Source organism: Gopherus evgoodei, chromosome 4, assembly GCF_007399415.2.
Source record: "Gopherus evgoodei ecotype Sinaloan lineage chromosome 4, rGopEvg1_v1.p, whole genome shotgun sequence".
NCBI classification, from domain to species: domain Eukaryota; kingdom Metazoa; phylum Chordata; order Testudines; family Testudinidae; genus Gopherus; species Gopherus evgoodei.
The window spans coordinates 114,450,703-114,478,016 of record NC_044325.1 but is presented as its reverse complement, the minus strand read 5'-3'; positions in this window follow the sequence as shown (position 1 = coordinate 114,478,016).

Genomic DNA, 27,314 nt, shown 5'->3' with positions numbered 1-27,314 from the left:
AGAAACGGGATGAAATGTAATAGGATAAAGTGCAAGGTCATGCACTTAGGGACTAATACGAATTTCTACTGTAAACTGAGGGCTCAACAGTTGAAAATGACCAAGGAAGAGATAGATCTGGGTGTATTAGTTGGTCACAGGATAACTATGAGCCACCAATATGATGTGGCTGTGAAAAAGGCAAATGTGATCCCAGGATGTATCAGGTGAGCTATGCCGGTAGGAAAATATTAATATCATTGTGCAAGGCACTGGTAAGATCTCACTGTGTACAATTCTGGTCGCTTATTTTAAAGAGAGATGAATTCAAACTGGCTCATTCCAGGGGCAACTGGGTGTGGTTTAAAGGCCTGTGACATGCAGGAAGTCAGAGTAGATGATCTAGTGTTCCTTTTTGGCCTTAAACTCTAGGAGTCTAAAGTTTCCATGTAGCACAATCTGGGGAATAAGTAAAAGAAGACAAGGGAGATCAGGGAAGGATGACCTTATTTGCTGATTCCTATCATTATTCCCATAAAATGAACAGAATTAACAGTTCATGATGCCAAGTGATCTGTTTTTCTTGGGCAGGGAATAATGCCCCTTCGGGGCGGTTCCAGGCACCAGTGCAGCAAGCGCATGCCTGGGGCGGCAAGCTGCAGGAGGGCGGGGGGTGGCCTGCCCGTTGTAGTGAGAGTGGGAGTCAGGGAGCCTTCGGTGGCGTTTCTCTGGGAGTTCCACCAGTCCCACGGCTTCAGCGGCAATTCAGCGGCGGGTACAGTGAAGGTGCAGAACCGGCAGATCACCCATAGAACCGTCGCCAAAGGCTCCCTGACTGCTGAGCTTGGGGCGGCAAAAAATATAGAGCCTCTCCTGTGCCCCATTATGTTCATTAATAAGAAATAGGACCTTTTACCTTGCATTTGCAATTGCCAGATTATATGCATTGGCATCATGTAACCTCTCAAAACATTTCATAAATATTCTCTGCCCACAAAATGATAATAGTGAAACTGAGGAGCTTCATCACATCTTTACCTATCAGTGGCGGAAGCTGACAATGAAGTTACAGAATATGCCCCACACCTCAGTATATCTGTAAAGGCATGGCGAGTTTGCTTCTTAGAATCTTGTGTGAACCATCCCAAGCCAAGATAATGGAGAAATTGCAATATTTCAATTTACTGTCTCCTCAATAAGTGTGACAATCTCAGCATAAACTTCTTACTAAACTAGTCCCATTAACTTTTAACATTATTACCGCTTCACACTTCTACTGTAGACAATGCAATCCTGCTTAAGCAACATGCTCTAATTGTTTTCACCCACACCTGCCAAATAGGTCCAGGTGCACACACAAAAAGACATTTTCAATCCTGTCTTCCTTGCAGTTCTTTGAAAATATATCCCAAAAAAGAAATCTCAAACACTCATGGATTTAAATCATTAGGCATCAAAAACAACAGTAGTGGATCACATTCAATTTGAGTATCAGTTTTACCAACTCTGAGAAAGTCATCCCCTGATTGGTTGTGGGGGTTGCCCACTGCACTATAACCCTTCAACGTATTTAGTTTGAATACTTTGGAGGACCAACATAAGTTTAGTATGCCAGTTAATGTAGCTGCTAGATGTCTAGCAACACAAGAGAAAAGGTCCTGTATCATTGCTCTATAGGCTATCTTGTTCACTTGGAAACATTCTGCTGACTTGGAGCCTGACTAGAAACAAGATCCAATTTGTTCATATTTCTTAATATGTCTGTTTCTCATCTGCACTGATCTCAGTGTAACATCCTGGGTTGATATTTCTGATCTCTTAAAAGGTCTGTATTTGAGGACTGACCTATGTAATTGAACCCACAGCACAGATCTTTGTGGCCCTTCTGTCATAGGCACATTTTCTTGAGTGGAGTGAGAGCAGGAATCTAATTGAGGAGGTTGTCTGTGATACTATGACCTTAATATTTTAATTAAATAGTCCCGGTTTCCAGCCTGTGACTTCTGCCTCTGGAGAGTCAGGCCTTTTAACAAAGTAAGTGTGGGAAAAACACTCTCTTTTATGCCACCTCCATCTTTCTCCCTATTTCACTATGAATTAGCCGCGGTGCTAATGCCTATCTACTATTCACTATGTGCTTGTTCCTTTAATCTGATTCGCTGTCCAAATTGCTTCTACACATGTCTTGTTTTAAAATCATGATTTCATTAGGTGGCACTAGAGCTCCTGTCCTTTCTGTATCACTACTGCAGTCTGTTGAAGGCATAAGCCTCAGTTAAGGAAAGTACTTAAGCTAGTGCTTAAGTGCTGCGTGGGATAACAGTTCTTTTATGAATTGGGGCATTGAGATGTCATGTTTTTATAAGCACAGCTGCATCAACTTGCATTTTCAGAACCAGCTTTTTCTTTTATACTCAAGTGGCTCCCGTTTTTTTGAGATACTTATTCTCTTTGGCTGGAACATAACTGCTCTATATTTAACTGCTTAAGTTCTGCCTAACGTACCAGGTAGATGAGGCAAATTACACTGCAACGTCAGTTTTTGTCTCATAGAGCTACTAGGTCACCACTAAAGTACCAACATTCTAATGGAATATCATCGCCCATCAAAAACAGCACTTACTTCTACCATTAGTTCTCAGAGAACACCGCTTCATACTACCACTGCACAGAGAAGTGGTCACACAGTGGGGCTAGCAAAGCTTAGTGCTGGACACTTAAGGAGCCATATTTGGAAGGGACAAAGTGGGTGGGATATATCTTTTATTGCACCAATGTCTGTTGCTGGAAGGAATACTACAACTCTCACTCTGAGAAACTCTGCTTCCCATAAACCAGCCTTGCCTAGGGACGGCACAACAGAGTAACTTTCAACAGCATACTGTCTGCTGGTGCTTGCAACAGGCTCATTGGTTGTGGCCACAAAACTGTGAACAATGCCTGGAGAGAAGGTTGATTAATAAGTTACAAAGCCTTCAAGCTAGTTTATTGTGAGTGACCTGGATAGTGGTGCATTGCTTTACAATGCAGTAGTTTGCAATGTCTTATTCTGAGTACTCTCTTTGAAGTACTTTGGAATATATAGAGAGACAAATAAGCCAAGGGGAAACCAGCAGTTCATGTACAATACCATAGAGAAGTGAATGTCAAAGTCTCAAAGGTCACAGATTTGATTTCTTTTTTACTGAATTCCGGAATTTGTGCAGCACACCTGGCTGACAGTAGCGCTGATTATAGCCTCCCCAGAGCATGGTATTGACACTTATCACACTCCTAATGGGAACAGGCTTTGATTGATATTGTGGCCTTGTCCAGGTTCAGGCAGTGAATGCTGTCATTTGGAGAGAGTGATATAACTTGTCTACAGAAGGAGGCAGAGCCTTTCCTTTCCCCCTTCCTTCTGCAATGGTTCTCTACAAGAGTCCCTTTCCCATAGCACATGATTTCATTAAACTGGGAGAGTTTGTTTTTATTGCTTTTTCTTTTCTATCCACTGTCTGTATTTGCAGAGCACCAAAATTTCTTGAACAGACATGTGAACATTGGGAGAATATGGCTACTTACCATTTATTCCAATCTTTATGTCATCAAAGTACTGCACAGAAGTTGTTGGATGCTCACATCTTCCCAGTGAGCTAGGTAAGCAAGCGTCATTATTCCTATTTTGTAGATGGGGAAACTGAGTCAGTGAGCAGTTAAGTGACTTCCCCAATGTCACAGACAGGGTCAGTATTACAGCTAGAATTAGAACTCAGTCCACAAAATCCTATTGCCTCACATAAATGGTAGTTGTATTACTTCATCTTTTTAATGGGAAACTGCTACCTTATAGTCAGCATCACCTGAAAATCCCCATTTAGTGTTAGAACTGGGGAATATAATCCCCCAAATCAGTCAACTATTGCCCCAAGATGTTTGCATCTTCATGCAGAATGTTATACTGGTGTGACATCATGTTGTGACATGATCTAAAGATATGAGATGACAATTACCAAAATAAATTGTGTAGTCTTTTGTTGTCGGGCCAGCAATACCGTTACCCCCATGCGTTAAAATATCAGAATACAGTTCCTCTAAATCAGCAGATTAATCTAAAACACTTGACATTTATTTTCAACCTGACATGTATTTCTACTCTTCCTCTTTATGTAAGTGTGAAATAAAATCTCTTCTGTCTTTTGAGATGCGCATTATCTTCTTGTGACTCTGTGCAGATTAATCCAAAAAATAACCAAGATATCTTAAAAATTTAAAATGTAAATATCAAAGTAGATTCCCAGGTGATTTTAGGCAAATTATTTAACTTCCTAGAACTTCAGTTTGACATCTTCAAATCTTTATCTTTTGCACAGTGCTTTGAGATCCTTGGATGAAAGCTGCTTTATAAGTTCAAGGTACAGTTGTTTTAAACATTTTAAAAGCTTTTCTTTCTGCTCTGAAAATCCATAAATTAAGTGACTAGTCTTTGTATGTGACTTTAAAGGAAGAGCTCTCCTGCCCTTCACTGATGGCTGTTCAGAGGAATTTAAAAGTTACAGATCTATGGGCCAGTTTTTGATAATTATCAATAAACAATTAACAAAATCATTAACTTCAACTACCCAGACCTCTGTTGGGAAAATAATACATCAGGGAACAGATTATCCGACGAGTTCTTGTAATGCAGTGGAGACAACTTCTTATTGCAGAAGGTGGAGAAAGCAACAAGGGGAGAGGCTGCTCTAGATTTGATTCTGACCAACAGAGAGAAACTGGTTGAGAATTTGAAGGTGGAAGGCAGATTGGGTGAAAGTGATTATGAAATTATAAGAGTTCATGAGTTTTAGGAATAGTAGGAGGGAAAACAGCAGAATAAAGACAATGGACTTCAAGAAGGCAGACTTTAGCAAACTCAGAGAATTGGTATGTAAGAGTTGGTCTTCACTATGGAGAGACTGATGCTGCTGCAATTGATGAAGCAGAGATCAATTTAGCAGGTCTAGTGAAGACCCGCTAAATGAACGGCAGAATGCTTTCAGGTCAACCCTAGTACTCCAGGTCCCTGAGAAGATTAAAGTAAATCAGTGGGAGAGCATCTCCCATAGACGCAGTGCAGTGAAGACACCATGGTAAGTCGAACTACGCTGTGTTGATTCCAGCTATGTTATTCATGTAGCTGGAGTACTGTAACTTAAGTCGACTTACTCCTGTAGTGAAGACAAGTCCCAAGATACCATGGGAAACAAGTCTAAGGGAAAAAAGATTTCAGAAGAATTGGCAGTTTTTTTAAGAGATGTTATTAAGAGCACAAGAGAAAACTATCCTAATGCACAGGAAAGATAGTAAGTATGGTAAGAAACCATCCTGGCTTAATCAGTTCTTCAACAACCTGTAACTCAAAAAAGAGTCATGACATAGATCGGGGGTTCTCAAATGGCATTGCATCGTGGCCCCCTTCTGGCAACTAAAATTACTTCATGATTCCAGGAGGAGGGACTGAAGCCTGAGCCTGCCCAAGCCCTGAGTTGGGGGACCAAAGCCTGAGCCCCACCACTCCAGGCAAGGGGGCCAAAGTTGAAGCTCAAGGGCTTCAGCCCCAGGCAGGGGGCCTGAAATGTGAGTCCTGCCATCCAGGGCTGAAGCCCTCGGGCTTTGGCTTTGGCCCTGGGTAGTGGGGCTTGGGCTTCAGCAAGTGTAAGCTAGCCCTGGTAACCCCATTCAAAGGGGATCGCAACCCACTTTGGGGTCCCGACCCCCAGTTTGAGAACCGCTGGCACAGAGAGTACACTTATAAAACTTGCAGATGATACCAAGCTGTGAAGGGTTACAAGCACTTTGGTGGACAGGATTAGAAATGGTCTGAAATAAATGGCATGAAATTCAATAAGGAAAAAATGCAAGTACACTTAGAAGGAATAGTCAATTGCACAAATATCAAATGGGAAATTACTGCCTAGGAAAGAGTACTGCAGAAAAGGGTTTGGGGGCTATAGCTGGATCACAAACTAAATATGAGTCAACAATGTACTACTGCTGCTGCTGCAAAAAAAAAAAGCAACATTATTTTGTGATATACTAGCAGGAGTGTTATAAGTAAGGCACAGGAAGTAATTCTTCCACTCTACTCAGCACTGATAAAACCTCAGCTGGAGTATTGTGTCCTCGGCACCACACTTCCGGAAAGATGTGCACAAATTGGTGGAAGTCCAGAGGAGAGAAATAGACATGATTAAAGGTAGAACACATGACCTATAAGGAAAGATTGAAAAAAATGGATTTTTTTAGTGTGGAGAAGAGAAGACTGAGAGCAGCGTTCAAGTATGTAAAAGGTTGTTATAAAAAGAAGGGTGATAAATTGTTCTCTTTATCCAGTGAGGACAGGACAAGAAGTAATTGGCTTAAGTTGCAGCAAGGGAGATTTAGGTTAGTTGGAATCTCCATCACTGGAGATTTTAAAGAACATATTAGACAAACATCTGGTAGGGAAGGTCTAGCTAATACTTAGTTCTGCCTCAGTGCATGGGACTGGACTGGATGAGCTGTCACAGACCTTTTCAGTCCAACATGTCTATGATTTCTATAAAGACCAAAGTGTACCAGATTCCAGTTAGCCTTTCTCCATTATTATAGATACGTTCAGTGAAGATGCTCGTATTGCGTGTCCTTAGAGTTGCACTCCAGGAAGGGAGTGGAAGAGCATTCTCTGTTGAGGGCTTTTTTCTCTGAAATTCATTATGGCTTTTTTTCCATTACAGCCCAAATCTGGCCACTTTAAGACACATGTAAAGACATATTTATCTAGTGAAGCTTTTAATTTTTCCAGTGATTTATTGATGGTGAGTGAAGGTAAAGTAAAGTTGCCTGTTTTTTCTGGACAAGATTTATTGGCTATTGTTCAATTTCTCTCTCTCTCTCTCTCTCTCTCTCTCTGTATTATGATGCAGTCTTTAAATTACATGATCACAGGACTCCTGCCTCATTCAGTGAAGGCTAGTTTTTCAATATTTATTTTTATCTTCCTCAGTCAGTGTGTGGCCCCAAACTTTATTTAATGCACACCACCCAAACCCTGCATTAAATACAAAGTTATTAGTTTCCTCATGGGCATTTTATGGTCTTCTTTCTCTAATATCTGCCTACTTCACAAATATTAATGAATGAATCTTTACAATACCCTTTTGAGATCAGGTGGTTCCATCTTCATTTTACAGGGATCTCAGGCATAGAGATATTAAAACCAAACTTGTCAAGAATGTCCACTAATTTTGAGTGCCCAACTTGAGATGCCTAGGGTGTGATATTTTTAGAATATATAGCATTCCTATAGCATTTTATTTGCTCGGCACTTCTGAAAATCTGAGCCCATATGTCTAGTTGGGCTTCCAGAAAATGAGGAACACACACTGAGTGGCTTACTGATTTTTTTTGAGTGACTTGCCCAAGATCACGCAGAAATTCTGTAGCAGAAACAGGAATACAATCCAGTTCTTCAGGGCAGCATCCAATTTTCGTAATCATGTGGCCATCCTTTCTCTTCTGCAATTCTCTGCCTCTTTCACAACACACCTAAATTCTTCAATAAATGAGGTGGGAGTCCTGCACAAAACTGTCTCATTCACTACATAAGCCTGATTCTTTCCCTGAACACCATTTATCCTTAGCACTGAATGAGATAGGATCCTGCAAAAAAAGAAAAAGAAAAAAGTGCATAATGATGTAACTAACGACTATATCATAAAGCATACACACAAGTGATGGGGGCAAATTAAGGTTGCACAGACAATTGTGATTCTGGCATTTCCTAATTTTTGAGTGCTTGATTCTGCAAATATAAATTCTTCTTATTGTAAGATTTTGTGTACCAAACTAAAACAGATGATTCTGATAGCGAGGGTGATAGAATTTGGTGATGGAAGGGTTAATAGACACTCTGGATATAATGCTTTCAGCACAGACCTCAAAGACTGTTAGGCTGGTTTCCATAATTTTTGAGCCTACAGGCCGGCAGGTAGTCTCCTTTTCCTAGCATACAGGGTGCAGTGCAGAAATGGCTTCAGATCAGCTGACTTAGGGACTAAATTTGAAGTAGTGTGTCTCCTTTCAGAATGACCTATTTGCAAAGCCAGCCAACCTTGTCTTCGCTGTTACTTGTCTTCACTACCCCTGTAGATTTGGAGGCCAGCTAGCACTTACTAAGATGGATAGTGTCCTTTTCACTACACCCCAGGGCAGTAGGAGACAGAGAGGAATGAAAAGTATACTATAACTCCAAGAGACTTAAACTAAATACAAGGTTTATTGTATTACTCAGATTGTCTTTCCACATAGAAAATTTCAAGGCAAGAGGCAGAGTGGAATGAAATTCTTAGGTTCACCCAGCAATTCTCAAGACATTATCCTTCTAGTGGGAAGAGCTTGTGGGGCCCTGAACTGGGTATGGAGTTAGGTGTCCCAATTCCATAGATGTCCTGGATCCGTGGGGTTCCCCAGGGCCGTGTAGGGGAGAGCTGGCATTCATGGAGTGCATCCTTTCAGTGGTCTCAGCTCTTATGGTATCTCTCCTGCTGGCAGTGAGGCTCTGGTGGGACCCATGCTGGCACTGGCTGAGTCCCACCCAAGCCATTGGTTAAAGCAGGTCAAATGTGGGAATAGAGTTCCTCACCCACAACCATAGCTGCTATCTGAACCGAGGCTCTCCTGAGCAGTTCAACCCTCTCTCCATCGTGGCCACTCTTCCCACTCTGCACTTCCCAGAGTAGCTCTCCTCTTCCCTGACCCCTTTACTGCTGCTTTTATCATTGGGGTGGGAACCAAGGTTTACCTGTTCCCTGCCCACCTGAGTCTGTCACTCCTGCCAGGGTTCCCGTTAGCATTTCCAGCATGCCCTGATCCCCTCCCGCACATATAGTGCTGCAGCTTCTATTGAGGCACTTGTGAATGATTCACTCATGTTGCTCACTGAGTCTGGTGCTCCCCTCAGCAGTTTTCTTGTTTGATGTCTCTCTGTCTCTAGAGCCCATCCTCCCCATCTCCCCTTTTCCCATTACGTTCGTTTGCTTCATCTCAATGGAGCTGTGACACCAGCATCACAGGGAAGGGGGATGCCTAGGGTATGTACTGGGGTTGGCTGACAAGGGTTCTGGTGAGTTGGGTACCTGGGGTGGGAGGAAGGTGCTTTCTTCATGGTTATCTGCACTGGCTCCTGGTCCATGTTGGCTGTGAGCCAATGGGGGGAACAGCAAGAGTGTAGGTAGACAAGTGACCTGTGAAGCAAGCACCACAGCAGCAGGAATCTGTGAGTAATTGCAGAAACAGCCTCTCCGGGCAGTGCATTATTGTGTGTGTGGACTGGGTCTGAGCCTGAGCCAGCCCAAGGACATGGGGAAATGCTGCCTCTGATTTTAGCAGAAATGGTAACTCTTGTTTGCAGTTGCTCAATGGGTTCAATATGCCTCCAAGAAAAACTCAAGATGCTGCAGGAAATGGTGTTTCTGTGGTTCAGTAGGTGACACTATTTCTCTGACTTGATATTGAAGTGGTGATGCAACATGGTACAGAGTACTGTTAGCCCCTGTCTCCTGGCCAGTCCTCCTTCTTCTGTAAAAATTAATCACGTACTTTAAATTGAATAAGATTTCTCTCCTGAATATTTGTGTATGGTTGCTGTGCATATTTAAATAGCAGCTACACTTCATCCCAGTGAGGTAGCTGCATTTCAGTTGTGGGTGATGTTCTTATTATATATAAGAATTATTCTCAGCAGGCAAGTGTATTTTGTGGGATTTTTGATATGTTAAGAACGCTTATTTTAAAGGTCCTATTACTTTTCCTAGTATTTTTAATTATAAATAATGGATGCCTATAAAGTTAATAGAGGACTTCAGGATGTTTAAATGAAAGATGCTATGTAATTGTATTTATTAAAGTCTATGCAAAAGAGAGAATGTTTGTGTTAGTAGAAGAAGGTTCTAGGTGCTAGTGTAAAACTAACTTGTGGCTTCTCTTGCATGCTTATCTCAGTTCAATGGCCCCATCCAGTGGTGTGATATCTGAGCCATTAGTGGCAAAGAAAACCATTTGAGTTGGGTGCAAACAGTTTTGAAAGTGCTTTACCTTAGCTGTCAAGTATCAGAGGGGTAGCCGTGTTAGTCTGGATCTGTAAAAGCAACAAAGAATCCTGTGGCACCTTATAGACTAACAGACGTTTTGGAGCATGAGCTTTCGTGGGTGAATACCCACTTCTTCAGATGCATGTGGTGGAAATTTCCAGGGGCAGGTATATATATGTGCTAGCAAGCAAGCTAGAGATAACGAGGTCAGTTCAATCAGGGAGGATGAGGCCCTGTTCTAGCAGTTGAGGTGTGAAAACCAAGAGAGGAGAAACTGGTTCTGTAGTTGGCTCTTGGTTTTCACACCTCAACTGCTAGAACAGGGCCTCATCCTCCCTGATTGAACTGACCTCGTTATCTCTAGCTTGCTTGCTAGCACATATATATACCTGCCCCTGGAAATTTCCACTACATGCATCTGAAGAAGTGGGTATTCACCCACGAAAGCTCATGCTCCAAAACGTCTGTTAGTCTATAAGGTGCCACAGGATTCTTTGCTGCTTTTACCTTAGCTGTGTTAATACAGGCTGCTTTTCAGTGGCAGCACTGGAGCTAACATTGTTTCTGTGTTGTATAGCTAGGAAAACAGAGAAGCACATGCTGTATTGTTAAACATCAAAACTGCGTGTAAAATTTAGTACAAATGCACATATGTGTGTTTGTGTGTGGAGGATTACGGGGGTGATTTGACCCTTCTCTTCTGCCTAGGATTCTGTGTTGGTGTTATTTTTCTGCCACCTTTCAGACAATTTGGCAATCCAAAGGGTTTGTACCTCTTAACTGAGTGGGTTTGAACAGCTTTAGTACTAGACATGTGCTAAGTAGTCATTTTATGTTCATTCTGCCTAATTTAATGGGCACAGTTCCAATAATTTTTTGATTCGTGTGTTGGAATAGGGAGGTGTAATTTCATTACGAATGAGACAGCTAAAAATGTACTGGCTTTGTTAGAACTACTACACATGAATGTGTGGTATGTTAGCTACAATTAATAGCACAGGGCTTGTATTTAAAAAGTGCTGAGGAACTCTTCATGAACAATTCAAACACTAACGTGCTAGTCCCTTGGCAAAAGTAAACATTAATACAATATAAGTGAATATTTGACTTGTCCATTCTGTGTCCTTGTTATTACAATATAAGATAATACATAGCCGTTCTAAAGCCTCAGTAAAGAATGTCAATATTTAAGCACAGTGGAGGTGATCTTTGCTGGAAGTTAAATGAGGCAGTACAGACACTGGTCTAGAGGGCAAAGACAAAATATTAAGTACTAATAGCTGAGCTGGAAATGAGGCTGCTTCCAGTTCAAACAGCTGTGAACTAACAAATGGTTTATATGTGTCTTATAAACTGGTCATAAGAGCATAGGAACATAATGGTACATCCATCCCAACAGCTTTTCTTCTGACAGTGGCCAGTGCCAGATGCTTCAAAGGGAATGAATAGAACAGGGCAATTTCGAGTGATCCATTCCCAGTCATCCAGTCCCAGCTTCTGGTAATTGGAGATTTAGGGATACCCAGAGCATTGGGTTGCACCCCTGACCATGTTGGTTAATAGCCATTGAGGGACCTCCATGAACGAATCTAATTCTTTTTGGAACCCAGTTATACTTTTGGCTTTTACAACATCCCCTGTCAATGAGTTCCACAAGTTGACTGTGTGTTGTGCAAAGAAGACTTCCATTTGTTGTTTTAAACCTGCTGCCTCTTAATTTCATTGGCTGGCACCTAGTTCTTGTGTGATGTGAAGGGGTAAATAATACTTCCCTATTCACTTTCTCCACCTCATTCATGATTTTACAGACCTCTATCATATCCCCCCTTATTTGTCTCTTTTCTAAGCTGAACTGCCCACCTCTTTTTATCTTTCCTTGTATGTAATCTATTCCATACCCCTAATCATTCTGTTGCCCTTCCCTGTACTTTTTCCAATTCTAATGAGTTTTCTGAGATGGGTGACCAGAACTGCATGCAGTATTTAAAGTGTGGGCATACCATGGATTTATATTGTGGCATCATGATCTTTTCTTTATTATTATCTATTGCTTTCCTAATGGTTCCTAACATTCCTTTAGCTTTGTTGATTGCCCCTGCATGTTGAGTGGATGTTTTCAGAGAACTATCCATGATGAATCCAAGATCTTTTTCTTGAGTGATATCAGCTAATTTAGATCATTTTGTATGTATAGTTGGGGTTATTTTTTCCAATGTGCATTACTTTGCACTTATCATCATTGAATTTCATCTGCCATTTTGTCACCTGGACACACTGTTTTGTGAGATCCATTTGTAATTGTTTGCACTCAGCTTTGGACATAACTATCTTGAGTAATTTTGTATCATCTGCAAACTTTGCAACCACACTATTCACTCCCCTTTTCAGATCATTTATGAATTTTTGGAACAGCTTGGGTCTCAGTACAGATCTCTGGGGGGCTCAGCAATTTACCCCAATCCATTATGAAAGCTGGCATTTATTCCTGTGCTTTGTTCCCTATTTTTTAACCAGCTACTGATCCATGAGAGGATCTTTCCTCTTATCCCATGACTGTGTAGTTTGCTTAGGAGCCTCTGGTGAAGGACCTTGTCAAAGGCTTTCTGAAAGTCCAGGTATACTATATCCACTGGATCACTCATGTCAACATGTTTGTTGACACCCTCAAAGAATTCCAAGAGATTGGTGAGGCATGATTTCCCTTCACAAAAGCCTTGTTGACTCTTCCTTAACATATCATGTTGATCTATTTATCTGATAATTCTGTTCCATACTGTAGTTTCATCCAGCTTGCCTGGTACTGAATTTAGGATGATTGGCCTGTAATTGCCAGAATCACCTCTGGAGCCTTTTTTAAAATTTGGCATTACATTGGCTACCCTCTAGTTATCTGGTACAGAGGTTGATTTAAGTGATAGGTTACATACCACATTTAGTAGTTCTGCAATTTCATTTCCGAGTTCCTTCAGAAATCTTGAGTGAATATCAGCTGGTCCTGGTGACTTGTCACTGTTTAAAGTATCAATTTGTTTTGTTATAGGCATAACTTAAATAAAAATGTAATTATCTTTCAAAATAAAGTAATTCTCTTCCTCTTCCCTCATTATCCATTATGAGATTCATGTAGTAGTTATTCCCATTGCACAAGACATTTCTAAAGTTTCCTTTGTTCTTTACAATGACAGAAACAGGAAATGTCATACCAATGATTTTGCAACACTGCAAAAATGTGTCCTCACACTATATGCCAGCATAATGACTTAGTATCATCATATTGTAATGCGTATTGGAAGGCCTGAAATAACTTAGTTTATTTAATAGGTTTGGACTGCAGATCTACTTGTGCTAAGGCTATATCCTGTTTCCTTAGTACCTGTGTCCTACATTCCAGGCTGCAATTCAGATCAGTGAGAAGTTTTGTCTTCACTTATATTATAATCCTGAGTGCCCAAAAATGCTTCTGCTATTTGTGACTTTGTGCCAGGGACACACAGCAACAGTAGATAGCATGCACTTCATGTTCTGTAGGCTGTACAGCTCTGACTCAACCATTTTGAAATCAACAGTCTTCCCCCAGCAGTTATCACTGACACACTCTTGTCTTATCAGACTTGGTTAATGTTAGCAGGTGACCTCAACACAGCCTCGATCCTGAACTTTCCCAAACATGTGTGCTCTGCAAGGTCCATCCCTTTCCTGGAACATTCAGAGGAATAATAAAATCCATTTGTCCCTTTAAAGAGACAAAACCCACTAACTTGCCACGTTAACTGGAGTTTAGCACTTTAGTTCAAATACAAGATTGTTGGTTTAGCTTAATAGCAAGACAAGTTTATTAACAAAAGTAGATAAGATTTTAAGGGAATTCAGGTATAAGAGAGAAAGTTATAAATAGTTAGAAACATATAAAAGTGAACATGCGTATCTAAAAGTCTAAAACTTAATCTAGCAAGTCTCTGTTCAAGATGGCTTTTCTCATGCACAGTCTTCCAGTACAATGTTGGATGACCAACACCCCCCTCTCCTCATCAGGAGCTTCTTCAGAAGCCCCAAAGTGCAGGTTCCTTTTTCTTCTTAGGTGAAAGAGATTACTTGGGGTTTTCTGACCCTTTCTTTTATAGTCCACTTCACCTTTGAAATGATGGATTCTTCTGAAGGTTACTCTTCAAAGTAAAGTTTGTTCAAGCTGCGAAGGAGGCAACATGGAGTCTGACGGAGAAGGAAGGTCCATGATCTTTCTTCCCCCACTTGTTAGCTTAAATGTAAATTCTTCTCTTTCCTGTTCTCTCTTCCCCCTACTGTCTTGATGGTCCTGATTAGAATTTATATTTAAATTGAGATAAACCCACATTCCTTTGCTTAGGACAGACCTATTTACCAAATCCCCTCGATGTGCCTGGTTAAAACTTATTTTAGTCATAATTTCCGCATGTTTCTATAACTCTTCATACACATGGCATACATATGTCACACTAGGATAGAAATGATCAGCAACTAATTAGTTTTTAAATGATGCCTCAGAACGTATATTTTGTACAAAGATTATTAAACTAGTGTGTAGGGTCTGAATATCTGGGTGCTCAGGGTCTCGCTGTGTATAACTCATTTTATTACGCAGTCATTTCTGCTATAAGTGTGAGTCCAAAGATACATTACTACTACACCTATCTTTCCAAAATTTGCTCTATTGGAGAGTTGAATTCAGGCTTTTCCCAGGTACAACAGGGACTGTTGTTTCCCCATTTATTTGCTCACTCTGTTTAATGGATCTATTCATTGTGATCTGGTTTTCCGATACAAAATGTTTAATGTTATTAATTAGTAGAAAAAGGTGCCCTTTTCAGTGAAGTGGTTTTCCGTATTTGGTTATGGAAGGACAAAGAAGAGTGAAACTGGGTTCAAGTATATATGAGATCCACTCATCTGTCACCAGGGGAAGTGACAGGAACACCTGATGTGGGCAGAATTATAGTAGTCTATCAGAGGGAAGTTGTTGATATGGTCTCTTCAGCACCATCTCTTGGTTAAGTAAGAGTAGCATGACTCTCTAATGTAATCTTATGGACAGGGGCGAGTCTAGCTTTTTTGCCACCCCATGCATGACAGGCAGGCTGCCTTCGGCGGCTTGCCTGCGGGAGGTCTGCCGGTCCTGCAGTTTTAGCTACCCGCAGCCGAATTGCCGCCGAATCTGCAGGACCAGTGGACCTCCCAGAGGCAAGCCGCCGAAGGCTGCCTGACTGTTGCCCTTGCAGGAACCGGCAGGGCACCCCCTGCGGCTTGCTCCCCCAGGCATGCGCTCGGAGACTTGGAGACTTGCCGGCAAAACAGATTTTTACAGCTGGTTCAGTATTATTGCTGTTCTTTTGTGTAATTTAGTTCTTTGTTCTGTAAGCTACTACAGGCCTCTATTTTTAGAGATTTATAGAAATATAAATCTGATTTGTTAGTAAAAATCTACTGTGGCTAATATTCAGCAAATAGTGTCTGCCTTTGGGAAGATGAGGCTGTTTCATTCTTTTTCAAGTTAGGGTAATGCAGTTGCTTATTATACTCACTGGACGGAAATCTCTTGTTTTCAGAGCTGATGGTAGTGAATTTCTGTCCCTTTGCAATGGACTGCTGACCATGCTATCTGTGTTTGGGTGCAATTGTGCACTATCCTGGGCAGATCTTTCCACCACCATTGGAAAGGTAGTGTCTCTTATACATGCAGTTTAAAAGTAGAGAGAGAAAAAGTTTAGAAGGTAAATGAATGGATTGTTTGCACGGGACTAACAACAGTCACATTCTCTTTTTCATATAGATTTGCTATCTAATTTTAGGTCAGTTTACTTGAAACACAGGTTGTGTATGTATTTTGTTTAAAATATCAGCATGGTGTTAAAAAAACACTACCCCTTCCTAATTTTTACATGAACTTGAATGTTTTTGATTTGGCACTCTGCTTAAGCAAGAGAGTGGTCAATGAAAAATCCATTAGAAAAAGTAGAGTAAAACAGAGTGGAGAGCCTTTGAAGTGAAAAACAAACACAGAAAGATTATGGAAAAAGGAGCAGAGAGGTGGAGATGGAAAATTTCCAATTAAAAAAATGTATATACTTATCATGTGTAGGTATATCCGTACTATATATGTACGTATATCCGTACTATATATGTACATGCTTGAAACAGCCTTCCTTGGGGGAGTCTTCTAACACTAATTTCCCATTTAGCTAGAAAACCAAGCTTTTAAAAAAAAGTTGGGGAGGCACAAGGTTTACATTATATGAAAAAGGAATATATAGAAATGTGTGTAGTGAGGCAGAGTGGTTTCACTCCAGAACACAGTGGGTTAATCCATTTCACTGGGCTCAGTTAACCCAGCCCTGGCCCCCTCCCAGGAAGTATGGGAGTCGAGCAGGAAGTGTAAGAGCAGAGTCCTGCAGCTCAGTTGGGGACAGACCAGGGAAGGAACCAGACGTCCTTCCCTGGGAACCAAAACACCAGCAGAGCCCTTGACTGGCTGGGGCAGCCGATGACTCCTCTGAGCCAGCTTGGAAAGAAGGCCATCTGCTGTCCTGGGAGATGGAGAGACCGACAGAGGAAGCAGAGAATGAGCTGCTCAATGCAGAGACAAGGTACCAGGCCCCAGCAGCTGTGCAGCAGGCCCACCAGACACTGATAGGAAGTAGCCCACGGAAGCGAGACGTTGACTCGGCTGTGTTGCTGGGACACAAGGCAGTGACCCCCCTCTTACCTTGTGGCAGGATCACCTATTGCTTCTAGGGTCCTGGGCTGGGATCCGGTGGATCAGGGTCGGTGCAGGTTCCCCTACCCCCACTGCTTACAGGCTTAGCCCTGTCCAGGAGGCCTGAACTACCACTTATCCATTGATCTCCTGAAAACCAGGACACCTGATCGACCCACCTGGCATGAGCACTTATTCCCCACTGCCACCAAAGGGGTTGCCCTGACCCTGAGACCCCAGGAAGCTTACAAAATGGTGAAGAATGTGGGAAACAACCCACCCCTGAGGTAAGGGGATGGATGAAATGTGAACCCAAGTCACTTGCTGGAGAGAGACAGGGAGTTTTTCCCTCCCACCCTGATGGAGAAAGAGAAGTCGATCAAGTGGCTTGCTGAGAGCCATCAACAGCAACAGGCTGCCCGGAAACAGAAGCTCCTCCAGCAAACAACTGGGCAACAAACAACTGCAGCTGATTTGAGAACTGGGGAACCAGCATGAGGGGCAGCAGCAGCACTGCCTGTAACAGATCACTGCTGTGCTGCAGCCGCTGCGACACCAGGCCCCAGGGCAGAGGGTCCCTGATATGCTCATGCCCTGCATGCCCTGATATCCCCAAGATAGGGCTTGATGATAATCTGGAGGCTTTTCTGGTCACATTCAAACAGGTCTCCTTGGCAGCACCATCCTCCTAGCACCATATTTGACAGGCTCAGTGCAAGCTACAGCTCAAGACTACACTCAAGTGAAAAGGGCAATGCTTGACACTCTGGACATTACACAGTGGCAGTGGTTCCAGGGACTGATGTACCCCCTTGGAGACAGACTGTGGATGGTTGCACAGCAGCTGAAGCATGCCTATTGATGGTGGTTCCAACCCAAGCGGCACACTGGGATTGCAGTTGTTGAACGGGTAATTCTGGAACAATGTATTCACATCCTACTGACACAAGGAAGGGCATGGGTCCTCCACCATCAGCTGGGGCCCCTAAGAGAGGCAATCACCTTGATGGAGAACTTTATGGCTGCCAAAAGCCCAGTCGGCAGACTGCAACTAAAAGAGGAACAACGGGCAGGGCCATGGCCAGGACCAAGTGAGAGACCCAGAGAAGAAGTGGAGAGTGATCCCGTGTATTGGGAGCAGTTGCCCAGAGCATCAAGGGGGCCCCAGAACCCGCTGATCTAATGATGGAAACCCGGGTCCCTGTAAACCTGACCTTCTTGACAAGTCCTAGGGGAAACAACCCTCTGGTAAACTGATGATCCCTGTGGAAATCGATGGGGTAAGATTGCTGCTGTCATGGACTTGGAGTGTGGACAGACACTCATGCTGAGGCTGCATCCCCAACTCAAATCTGCAGAAAGAAGTCATCTGTGCACAGTGAATCCATGGGGATGTGACGCCATATCCCAGTGTGCACGTCGTTGTGACTGTGAATGATGAGACTCGAATTATGATGGTAGGCTTGGTCTCGAAGTTCATCTACCTGATCATCCTTGACTGTGATTGGACAGGATTTGTGAAGGTTCTACGCACCATAATTCCTGAGCCAGACAACCTGGAACCTGCGTTTGAGAGGGAACTCCTCGAGGAAATGGGAGAGACGTCTGGTAATACCAGCACTGATGTCAAGGAAACCTGGGACAGCGAGCTCAACCACCTGGACAAGGAGGCAGACCCTGTTCACCAACACAGGGAGGATCTGCCAAACTTGAGAGCTGATTTTGGCTGAGACCAGTGAGAAGACCCTATGCAAATGGGAGGGCCACGGATCCCTGACTGGTGATGCAGTACTCCCAGGTTAAACTAAGGGGGGACCACCTATACCAAGTTGACTGCGACCTGTAAACACAAGAGGCCCACTCAGTTCGTAGTCCCCCAGTGCCACAGGTGAGCTGTCATGAGGCTTGCCCATGACATCCCCACTGCTGGACATTTGGATCATGTGAAGATGGCCTGAATTTTGGCGCACTTTTTCTGGCCAGGAATCCATTGGGAAGTAACAGACTTTTGCAGCTCCTGCCCAGAATGGCAGCTCATCATTCCATGGGGAGCACCAAAGGCATCAAGTCCCATTACCCATTGTGGGGGTACCCTTCTAGAGGATTGCCATGGACCACATGGGATCCCTTGAGGAGACCATCATCATTTTCAGGTACATTTTGGTGATCATGGAGTACGCTATCAGCTTCCCTGGAGAAATCCCCCTCTGGAACATCACAGCCTGGACTATTGCAGCCAAGATATTCAAGGTCTTTGCTCAGGTAGGCCTCCCCTGAGAAATCGTGACAGACCTGGGGGCAAACTTTAATTTGAGGCTGCTCAAACAAGTCTGTGATCTGCTGGGCATTAAGATGATGCAGAAGTCCATGTATCACTCTCATATTGACAGCTTAGTCGAACATTTCAACAGAACCCTCAAGGTCATGCTCCGGAGGTTTTCCCCAAGGGAGTTCTGCTATTGGGACCAGCTCATCCTCCTTTTGCTATATGCAATTCAGGAAGTTCTCCAATCATCAACCAAGTGCTCCATTTAAGCTGCTTTATGGGAGGCTGCCATGGGGACTCCTGGACCTAGTGTGTGAGTCGAGAGCAGGCACCTTCCCTCTTGCAAGGTCTCCTGCAGTACATCCTCCAACTGTGGGACCGTCTGGAGAAGGTGGGTGCCTTAATGTGTGACAACGTCTACAATGTTCAGAAGTCACAGGAGCCTGCTTATAACCATAGGGCCTGGGAAAGGGTCTTAGAGCCCAGGGTTAGAGTTCTCCTGTTGCTCCCCTCTGAGGAATCAAAACTGTTTGCTCGAAGGCAGGGGTCCTATGAAGTGATCTGCTGAGTGGGGCCCATTAACTATGAGATCTGGTAGCTGGACAAGAGAAAAAAATGACAAATTTATCACATAAACCTCTTAAAATCCTTTCAGGATCTGGATGGGGTCTGATGATTATTCCGCATAGCCCCGAACTGGAATTTGGTCCACAGGTCCCAGTCCTGACAGACACTGAGGAATCCCAAATCAGAGACACTCTGATTCCTGAACAAAAGAAGCAAGTCAGTAGTCTGTTGAAAGCCTTCCCCAAGTCCTCAGGGCCCAGTCAGGACAAACCACCGTCATGCAGCAAACAAGCCTGACAGTGTTTGGAAACATAGTCCATGAGAACACTTGGCCTCTACTGCAGCGAATGCAAGAGAAGAGGAGGTCCAGTGGAGAAGGAGGTCCAAGCCATGATAGAGCTTGGGGTAACTGAGGAGTCCCAGAGGGAGTGGCACAGCCCCATCATTTTGGTTCTGAAACCTGATGAGACCCTCAGGATCTGTATAAACTTTAGGAGGATGGGCACCATATCAAAGTTGGATGCGTACTTGATGCCCTGGGTTGACGAATTGTTCAGTTGGCTTGGTGATGCTCACTACATTACCACCCTAGACCTCACAAAAGGGTACTGGCAGATTCTGCTGGATGCAGCCTCCAAGGAGAAGATGGCCTTTGCCACTCCAGTGGGACTATACCAATTTACAGGATACCATTCAGGCTCTATGGGGCTCCAGTCACCTTTCAGCACTTTGATGGACCACATCCTACAGCCTCACAGCCCTTATGCTGCCACCTACTTGGATGGTGTGGGCATGTATAGCAGTAATGAGGGAGACCATCTCAACCAAGTGGCGGCTATCCTCCAAGCTCTATGCGCCACCGAGCCCATGGTGAATCCCGCCAAATGTAAACTAGGCTGGGAAGAGACCACCTATCTAAAATACACCCTGGAGTGCAGTCAAGTCCATCCCCTTGTTGGTAAAGTCCAGGCCCCTCAGACCTATCCATTGCCATCAACCAAGAAGGGTTGTGGGTTAGTGGGCTGTTACTGCTGCTGTCTCCAACTTCTCATCGATTGCAGCCCTCTTTACCGTACTGCTGAAGAAGGACAGTCCCCAGACAAATTTGCTGGAAAGAAGACTGCGACTGAGTCTTCCAGGCCCTTAAAGACTGCTGGTGCAAGAACTTGGACTGTTCAACTGCGACTTCTCTTGTGAGTTCATCCTTCAAACCGACACCTCGGAAGTGGGGCTGGGAGTGGTCCTCTCCCAAAAAGTTGAGGGAGAGGAGCTCCTCGTGATTTACATAAGTTGAAAGCTGTTTCCCCACAGGTGGAATTACTCTGTAATCAAAAAGGAGGCCCTCACTGTTAAGTGTGCCATAGAAGCCTAGTGGTATTATCTGCTGGGAGCTCCCTTTATGCCAGTGATCAGCTGCTCCCCATTGATGTAGCTGCATATTGCAAAAGAGATCAACCCACAGTTAATGAGGTGGTATTTGACCCTCCAGCCATACGCCTTCTCAGTTGGACATGAAACTGGAAACACATACTCAAGGCATATTTTTTTCCCTATGTGTGGGAAGATGAATCTGCCACCTACAGTCAGAGATGGACATGAGGGGGTGCATGTGTATAGTGAGGCAGAGTAGCCTCACTCCGGGACAGAGGGAGTTAACCCACCTTGCTGGACTCAGCTAACCCCACTCTGCCCCCATTGCAGGAAGTATGGGGGTGGGGCAGGAAGTGTAAGAGCAAGGCCTGTAACTCAGCTGGGGACAGAACAGGGAAGGAGTCAGATGTCCTTCCCAGGGATCTGAAGCACCAGCAGAGCCCTTGACTGTCTGGGGCAGATGATGACTCCCCTGAGCCAGCCTATGGAGAAGGCCTGCCATTGCCCTGGGAGATGGAGAGATCCAGAGAAGAAGCAGAGAGTGAGTCTCTCAACATGGAGACAAGGAGCCAGGCCCCAGCAGTCACGGAGCAGCCCCACCAGCCTCCCATAGGAAGTAGCCCAGGGAATTGAAACATTGACTTGGCTGTGTTGCCGGGAGAAAAACCAGTGACCCCATGGGGGATCCTGTGACGGGATCACCCATTGTTTCTAGGGCCTTGGGCTGGGACCTGGTGTAGCAGGGTGGGCCCTGGTCTCTCTCCCCCCGGCCCTGCATTTGGGGCTGGATGATCTGGGGTTGCCAGGCATCCGGTTTTCAAGGGACCTTGGTGACTTCAGTCAGCACTGCTGACCGGGCCGTTAAAAGTTGGGTCGGCAGCACAGTGGGGCTAAAGTAGGCTCCCTGCCTGCCCTGCCTCCATGTGCTCCTGGAAGTGACCGCTGGCATGTCTGACTCCTAGGCCCAGGGGGGACCAGGGAAGCTCAGCTTGCTGCCTCCGCCTCGAGTGCTTGCCTCCCCCCCAAAAAATTCCTAGAGCATGTTTTTTAGAAAAAACATCTAATCTTGATTTTAAAATTGACTGTGATGGAGAATCCTTAGTATTTCTATCTTGTGCCTCAGATTCCCAGGACTGGTAAGACTATGTATTGTCTTTTTTGTTTTTTAACTATAGCTGTCTATTTGAATCCAACAAATAACATCTGAGACAGAGGGTTTGGTTTCCAGCCTTTTATAAAAGAAGGTTTCAGAATTCATAAGGAGAGGACATAACTGTTGCTACTTACATAGATTTTCCTTCTAGTCTTTTGTTTATTACCTTTCCCTAAACAGAAGCCATGGTGCCATCTGCTGTCAGAGGAGGTAACCTTTGCTGGAAGTAAGTGGCCTCATAATAAGACTTATAATTAATGTATGATCTACAGTTGAGTTACAAATGCTTTTAGTGAAATTTACTACACTGATGTGGGGCATGAATGTCACACTAAGATGTTTAATTTTGTGTGCAATCCATGGATCATGAAGAATTAAGTTAATAAGGCACACAGAAGGATACATGTCCTGCCAAATACCTAGTGGTCATGCTTTAATAAAGACCTTTAATTAAATTGTAATGAGGGTCATATTAATTATTAACATCTTGTTAATCAATGAGACTAATGTTTGTACAATATGTCTTATGGAAATAGCTGAATAAATTTAATCTACTGCTATTCCTATCTGTGGCACAGGGTGTCTCTTTCATCCCATTTGGAGGCCTGAATTTCCTACAAGTTTTAATCTCCACTCTGAAGGTTCAGTTTTGGAACCACCATCATTTTAGCCAAGACTAACACTCACTTCAGTGCCTGTCTCTTCTTAATTGACTGGTGGGTTTCTGTTGAGTGATGCAACATATTCCACCATAAGGTGTGAATATAATTCAACCTCCAGTCACTGGAGAATGGGAGACTAGAACAGGACATCAAATCTGTGATCGGTGATATAGTTTTTTTGGCTGGTTTTAGAAATACTTGTTGCTTTGATTCAGTTTGACCAACCACAATACACTTGAAGGGACTAGTTAATAAGTCATTGTGTGTTTCACTCTTTAATAGTTTGCACCCACTGTGGCTGCAGGGGTAATACAGAATTCAATTCAGACTGACAGAGAAATGAAGTTCACGTTTCATTCCTTGTGCCAAGTGATGACCGTTATTATTAGTCTCAGGGAAACTCCTCTTGATGTAGACTTCTCTAACTTATGTATGAGAGTCACGCAGATTCCTAAATGTATGTTCCTTCCAGGAATGGATTTTTGCAGCACCTTTGAATGGATATGGAATAGGTATGTGGACAACAGTTCCTTGCACAATGTAAATTTTGAAGCAACATTTTTGAATTTTAAAAAAAGTGGAAATTAATTTTGAGAAATCTCAGTGCTACTCCGATGTTGCAGTTTCATACTTTTCCTAGGTCCCATGTGAGAGCTCACTTCTGCAATCTAGTGATAGGAACATCTCTTTAATTGATCAGAAAGTCCTTGACTTGCCTCCAGGGCCGGCGCTTGCATTTAGGTGACTTAGGCAGTCGCCTAGGGTGCCAGGATTATGGAGGGGCGGCATTTTGCCGGGGGGGGTGGCAGGCGGCTCCAGTGGAGCTGCCGCAGCCATTCCTGCGGAGGGTCCCCCAGGTTCTGTGGCTCTGGTGGAGCTGCCGCAGGCAGGACTGCGGCAGGTCCACCGGAGCCGTGGGAGCAGCGGACCGTCTGCAGAAATGCCTGCGGCAGCTCCACCGGAGCCATGGGACCAGTGCGGGGGGCGGCGAAATGGCTGTGCGCCTAGGGCACTAAAAATACTAGCGCCGGTCCTGCTTGCCTCTTCATTCTGGGCTTGATTTTTCATTTTATAATCGTATTAATCCTCCTTCTCCTCAAATACTGACCACCATCACAACAGCAATCCTAAAACTACAGGAAGGCAGGCAACCTCCAAAACAATTGTAATGCTTAAGTTGTCATCTGAGAACATCTGAAATGTTGTTAATATATAACAGGGGTAGGCAACCTATGGCACGTATGCCGAAGGCTGCACGTGAGCTGATTTTCAGTGGCACTCACACTGCCCAGGTCCTGGCCACCAGTCCGGGGGGCTCTGCATCTTAATTTAATTTTAAATGAAGCTTCTTAAACATTTTAAAAACCTTATTTACTTTACATACAACAATAGTTTAGTTATATATTATAGACTTATAGAAAGAGACCTTCTAAAAATGTTAAAATGTATGACTGGCACGCGAAACCTTAAATCAGAGTGAATAAATGAAGACTTGGCACAGCACTTCTGAAAGGTTGCCAGCCCCTGATATATAGTATTGCACTCAGAGACTCCCAGCTGAAATTTAAGGGAAAATGCCAAAAGGAAATATTTATAAGAACTAAATTAAAAATGTTCAGCAGCATCTAATATTTAATTTGACTTAGTAAACTATCTAGTCCCTTTTAGTATTGGATTTGTCAAAATACATTTTCCCTGTAAAATCCCACTTGGGCTCTGGGCTTTGTTAATTTCTAAGCATACGATAAATGATTCTGTATTTTGTCTTTTCAGAAAACGGATGACCCTGAGGAGCCAGATTGAGAATATATTTCCTGTTCACATTTTGTTGATTTTACATATTTTATGTAGGTCGCACAGGGCTGCAGGCTGAAAACAGTGGTCCTTTGGAAGCTATGGAAATATTTTTCCATAAATGGCAAAACAGGGCCACTAAAATGTGCTGAATGTTAAATCTTTCTCCTCAAAACTAGCAACATTTCTGGTGTCATCATTAATTATCATCCTCTCCAAATTTAGTGGAGTGCTTAGCTTGTTGATGAAATGTTATAAGCCTTTCCTCCTAGCTAAGCAAATAGTTAATTTTGTTCTAAGAGTATTAAAAAGTTATTTGTGCCTGACATCAGATGCAAAGTACCTGTAAGTGAATATAGTTTCCTTTCATAGTAAGCAGGAAACAGACAAATCTATATGGCAGGATCTTTGTTTTTGTTGCTTTACAGGTCAGTGAATGGGATAACTACACTAGCCACTGGAGTCAATAGATAAAGGTCTTTGTTGTGTGCCAGGAAATAGAGTGTTCTCATACCAGCACTTTTGTGTCACACATTTATTTCAAAGGGGCAATGGTACCTGAAAATGTCATAGGCTTTGAAGATGAGAGATGTCAACTTGTTGTAGTTTTGATAATTAAAGGCTAGAATATGGCCACAAGGGAGCAGGGAATGGGGGGAAAGGAGGCAAAAAGCTGTCCTCATCACATGCAGCCAATGTTGTCAACTTGATCTTGCTGTGAGAGCTCCTGCAGTGAGGGATAAAATCACCTTACTCTCTGTATTTGGGAGAGCTGGCAATATTGTACTTGTTGCACACACATGGCGGGGGGAGGGGGGAAACAGGGGGACTTCAAAAATCCAAAGACAGACTACAAACAACATACAATGTAAAAAAACCCACAAACAAAACCCTAATGATTTTAGGGTCAATCTCATGATTTTTTGTAGTCTGACTTTTGACTTTTTAACTTTTGTGGATGGCAATACTGTGCACTTGTGCAAGGGGATGCTGCAATCTTGAATCTAGGGTTTCCTCTCATAGTGAACCTGCTGGTGATACTCTCTCCTCCTAAAGAAAAGGATTGTGTCACAGGCCATTGTGAGGGATAGGGGGACCCAGTCCAATATCTGGCTTGTAAAAAGCAGCAGTTCTCAAACTTCATTGCACTGCGACCCCCTTCTGACCCCCAAGCCAACAGAAATTACCACATGACACAGGAGGGGAGACTGAAGCCTGAGCCTGCCCAAATCCCACTGCCAGGGTAGGGTGGACAAAGCTGAAGCATGACCCAACTGCCCTGTGTGCAGGGGCCAAAGCTGAAGTCTAAGGGCTTGAGACCTGGGCAGTAGAGCTCGGGCTTCTGCTTCAACCCCAGGCTCCAGCAAGTCTAACGCCAGCTCTGGTGACCCCACTAAAACATGGTCATGACCCACTTCGAGGTCTCAATCCACCGTTTGAGAACCACTGTGGTAGAGGACTCTGTGATTTTGAGTGAACAGTAAGAGGAAAATAACATCGAAAGGGCACTAGGATCAATCACAGGCAGAGCGCATGTGAGCAGCAGGTTGTGGAAAGCAACCTGGAAGACGGCTGCACGTGGAAACCCAGGAGTAGCCTGCAAGCAGGAGGCAACTACTAGGGCCGGAAGATGGAAGAACCATGGAGGGGCTCCTTATGGGACTGCAGACCACAGGATTGAACTCTGGCTGATGGGACACTTGAAACAAGGGTGGGAGTGTGGCACACCAGAAACTAGACCCTGAGGAGCATGGTGGGTTACCATTGTGTCACCTTACTGAACTGGCTCTGGGGAATGATTTAGGAAGTACTATATTGCTTTGCTCTTGCAGGTTTTCTCAAGCTTCAGGGCCTAAACTGTTGTCTTACTTCCTTATTTAAACTCTTGAAAATAAGAATGGCAGGCCTGGATTTTATGTAGAGAAGGCTAAAAAAAGTACAACAATTTTCTGTTGGAAAATGCAGAGTTGTCAAAAGTGAAAAAAATTGCAGAAACATGTCGCTTTCGACAATTTTTGATGCAAGATAGTTAAAATGGTGCATTTCAAATTTATCATTGTGTTTCAATAATGTCAAGTCAGTTTTTCAACTTCTTTCATGTTGATAATGTCAAGATGTTTAATTTAGACTTTATATTATAATATGTTAATATTATGTTATATTTATATTGATTTAATATTTTATATTAAATGTATTTTGACATTATTGAAACAAAATGTTTTTACCTTATTGAAATGAAACATTTTGACATTGTGGAAAGAAAATGTTTCAGTGGTTCTGAACGGAAATTTTTCAGAATTTCTAATCCATGGCAAACTTAGAAATTTCAGCTTTTCATTCCAATTCAGAATGAAAACAAATTTCAAAATGTTGGAACTTCCTGCAGAATGGAAATTTCATTTTCCAACCAGCTCTAATTTTCTGTCAGATTCCATTGTTCCAGCGTCAGCTTCATTTTCTCTCACAGCCAGCAGGGCTGCTGGTACCCAACAGAGTTTCTCCTTCAGTGATTCTACCTTGCTACTGGAGGGTGCTGTGGTACCAGCATTGAGAGCAGGAAGGCTGTTTCTTTTTCCTCCTCTGCTTTCCACTCCTGTAGGTAATCAGCCAGCATGGTACTGTTGAGGAAGGAGGAGAAGGCAGCTGGATGCCTCAAGACCTTGCTGGCAGGGAGCTGAAAGGGTCAAACTGAGTAGACTGGGGGAAA